This window comes from Prionailurus bengalensis, chromosome D1, assembly GCF_016509475.1.
Source record: "Prionailurus bengalensis isolate Pbe53 chromosome D1, Fcat_Pben_1.1_paternal_pri, whole genome shotgun sequence".
NCBI lineage: Eukaryota > Metazoa > Chordata > Mammalia > Carnivora > Felidae > Prionailurus > Prionailurus bengalensis.
The window spans coordinates 41,692,969-41,696,925 of NC_057346.1; the positions used below are offsets into that span (position 1 = coordinate 41,692,969).

At 44.3% G+C, this 3,957-nt stretch overlaps 1 pseudogene; it reads left to right on the top strand.

Annotated features, from left to right (window-relative positions):
• The first annotated feature begins 1,733 nt into the window (after positions 1–1,733).
• Positions 1,734–3,742, top strand: LOC122484224 (annotated as a pseudogene).
• The last annotated feature ends 215 nt before the right edge of the window (positions 3,743–3,957 follow it).

Here is a 3,957-nt window from a genome sequence, read left to right on the forward strand (position 1 = left end):
TGGTAATCCCAAACGAAGCATTTTGTAAAATAAATCTCTATAAGCCATCTGTAAATAATTTAAAAATGAGTTTCATTTGGCTATAAGCAAATATCAAATTGATATCTAAATCATGATATTCATTTATTTCTTGTCACTGATGTGCATATACTTCCTATAACTTGTGTATACCCATATGAGAGGCAGTATAGCGTGTAGATGTGTGCTCTGGAGCTAGACCACCTGGGTTCAACTGCTAGTTCAGTTGTTTGGACAGATTAGTTCACCTCTCCACATTCTGGGTCTTATTTAAAATTGGGGATAATAGCAATCATTTGATAAGGTTACCGTGAGGGTAAATTAATTAATATAGTAAACACTTAGAACAGGGCTTAACCCAAAAGGCCAGTAAAAATTAGTCTTTAAAAGCCCCTTTCCATCTTTTCTCCTTTCCACACCCTATGAAACTTCAGTATTTGGTCTGTGAAACACTTTTGTACTTATATTTTTCCTTCTTCTGCACACTAATAGAAATGTATTTCAATCTTATTATATAAAATATTTTCATATGGTAATTACAGAAAGAAAACATGATTTGGAGCAAAGTGTGGGAGCTTCAGAATCAAGAAAGAGTTGGGTTCAAAATCTGGATGATCACTCAATTATTCTGTGATTTGGGAAAATTACTAAGTATAAAGTCTAATAAAATAAAGATAATTGCCCATATGCATTATATAGGTATAGTGACTAAAAAATGATAGGTGCTCACAAATAAAATTGTTTCCTTTAATAAATGTGAAATTCTAAATGGCTGGACCATGTCCTTTTTATCTGAGTTTGATTGGAGTTCAGCTCAGGACCACATGTAGGTTCAATCTTACTTAGTTATATTGTGATTTAAACCAAATTGACACATTTACCCAGGTTAGATGGCATTGAGCAATGCTGGATTCTGGGACTGAAATGATATCATTGGTTCATTGCCCTGCTTTGATTCCCTCTGGATTGGCTCTATATTAAGGAAGGCACTCTTTTCTTTGTGGTGAGACAATTGCCAGCAAATCTAGACTCCTATATTTTCTTGTTAACAATCAGAATGGAAATAAAATGCCTCTTTTTTCACAAAGTCCAACCAATGTCCAGGCTTGAGTATCATTGGTTATGACTTTCCCTAGGGCCAGGAAGTTCTGGTCTACAGTGTGAGGAAGCAGTGTCTCTCAAGGACAATGCTGGTGCTCCACCCAGAAGTATGAGAGGAGGCTGACAGCATCTTCTGCAGATGATAAAGGTCCTCAACTGAGCACTAAAACCTACCACATAATTGACAGCTTCTTCTCCTCATGCTTCTATACAATTCCATATTTCATCTTACTGTCATCAGAGAAAATCTCCCTCACACCCTCCCAGCCATGGACCCTGACACTGAGAAGTCCAGATTAAATAGCTGAAGCTCCATTTGTGCTATAGAGGGTTCGTGGATAGCAAGTCTATGAAAGCATTGCAGGAATGGCTGCCACAGCTGAAGTTGATGTAAAGTTCAAAGAACATTACAAGTGTGCAATTTTCACATTAGCTAATATGATTCAAAGAGCAAAGGAGTTAAAAAAATTGAACGGAAAATATCTTTATATTACAGGTTGTTATAATTAGTGGGTGATAGAAGGGGTTTTATAGAGTCAACAAAAATTTGAGTATCGGGGACAGGTTCGGGGCTGCGCGTGGTCTCTATTTCCTCCTGACCTTACCAAACAACGATGTCATCAGAATCAAGCAAGAAACGGAAGCCCAAAGTGATCTGAAGTGATGGAACTCCATCTGAAGGCAAGCGTAACCGTTCTGACACAGAACAGGAGGGTAAATACTACAGCGAGGAGGCTGAGGTGGACCTGCGGGACCCTGGGAGAGACTATGAGCTGTACAAGTACACGTGCCAGGAGATGCAGAGGCTCATGGCTGAGATCCAGGACCTGAAGAGCCGAGGAGACAAGGATGTGGCAGTTGAGATAGAAGATCGGAGGATCCAGAGCTGTGTGCATTTCATGACTCTAAAGAAGCTTAATCGATTAGCCCATATCAGGTTGAAGAAAGGAAGAGACCAGACCCATGAGGCCATGCAGAAAGTAGATGCCTATCACCTGCAGCTCCAGAACCTGTTGTATGAGGGGATGCACCTGCAGAAAGAGATCACCAAATGTCTGGAGTTTAAGTTGAAACATGAAGAAATTGATCCGGTCAGTTTAGAGGAGTTTTATAAGGAGGCTCCTCCAGATATTAGCAAGGCTGAAGTCACCATGGGAGACCCTCACCAGCAAACCCTGGCACATCTGGACTGGGACTGGAGCAGCAAAAAACGCTGGCAGAGAAGTACCAAGTGTGCCTGTCCAACAAGGAGAAGATCCTTCAGGAGATTGAGGTGAAGAAGGAATACCTGAGCAGCCTCCAGCCTTGCCTCAATAGCATCATGCAGGCTTCCTTCCCAGTGAAAGAGTACCTATTCATGCCGTTCGACCAGGCCCATAAGCAATATGAGACAGCTAGACATCTGCCACCGCCTTTCTATGTCCTCTTTGTCCAGGCCACTGTGTATGGGTAGGCCTGTGATAAGACGTTGTCTGTGGCAATCGAAGGCAGAGTGGACGAAGCCAAGGCTCTATTTAAGCCTCCTGAAGACTCCCAAGATGATGAGAGTGACTCCGATGCTGAAGAGGAGCAGACCATGAAATGCCGGCTACCCGCACTGGGAGTTCAGTTGGATGACAAGCGCAAGGAGATGCTGAAGAGGCACCCACTATCTGTCATGCTGGACCTGAAGTGCAAAGATGACAGTGTGCTTCACCTGACTTTCTACTACCTCATGAACCTCAACATCATGACGGTAAAGGCCAAAGTGACAACCGCCACAGAGCTGATCACCCCCATCAGTGCAGGTGACTTGCTGTCTCCTGACTCAGTCCTGAGCTGTTTGTATCCAGGGGATCATGGAAAGAAGACTCCGAATCCAGCCAATCAAAGTTGATAAAGTTGGCATCCTGACTTTGAGAGACTATGTACTTGACCTAGGTCACCCCTATTTGTGGGTACAGAAGCTAGGTGGCCTCCACTTCCCCAAAGAGCAGCCCCAGCACACGGTGATTGCTGACCACTCGCTGAGCACCAGCCACATGGAGACCACCATGAAACTGCTGAAGACCAGGGTGCAGTCCCTCCTGGCCCTCCACAAATAGTTTGCATCCCTGAAACATGGCATTGTACCAGTTACCAGTGATTGCCAGTACCTCTTCCTTGCAAAGGTTGTCTCCTGCCTGGTAAAGTGGGTGACAATTGCCCATGAGTATTACATGGAGCTGCATTTCACCAAGGACATTGTGGAGGCGGGACTGGATGAGGACACCAATCTTTACTACATGACACTCGTGGAAAGGGGCACAGCCGAACTCCAAGCTGCCGTGGTGCTGAATCCCAGCTACTCCTCCATCCCATCTTCCAGCTGTGTCTGAAGTGGAAAGGAGAGAAAACCAAAAGCCACGATGACAACATTCAGGCCATGGAGAGCAAGGTCAACATGTGCTATAAGGAGCTGTGCGGCCCCCAACCCAGCCGTCGGCTCTTGACCAACCAGCTGCAGCACCTGTGTGTGCTGCTGGACGTCTACCTGGAGATGGAGAGTCATGACAACAGCATGGAGGGGCCCAAGGAATTTCCCCAGGAGAAGATGTTGAACACTGACCTCCCACTCAGCCTGCTGTTTTCCCCTAGGCCCTAAGTACTGTGCCTCTGCTTTCTGTTCTGGCCCACAGGTGGCTCTTGATATTCTTCAAAGACAGATTTTTTTATTTCTAGCCTATTAAAGTGGCACTTGACCAAGTAAAAAAAAAATTGAGTACCTGTCATCTGTGGGTCCCTGTTCCTTTTTGTGCTACCCATCTGCTCTACTAATCCTTGTTCTTTGGGTCAAAGCACTTTTGATAATTTTTTATA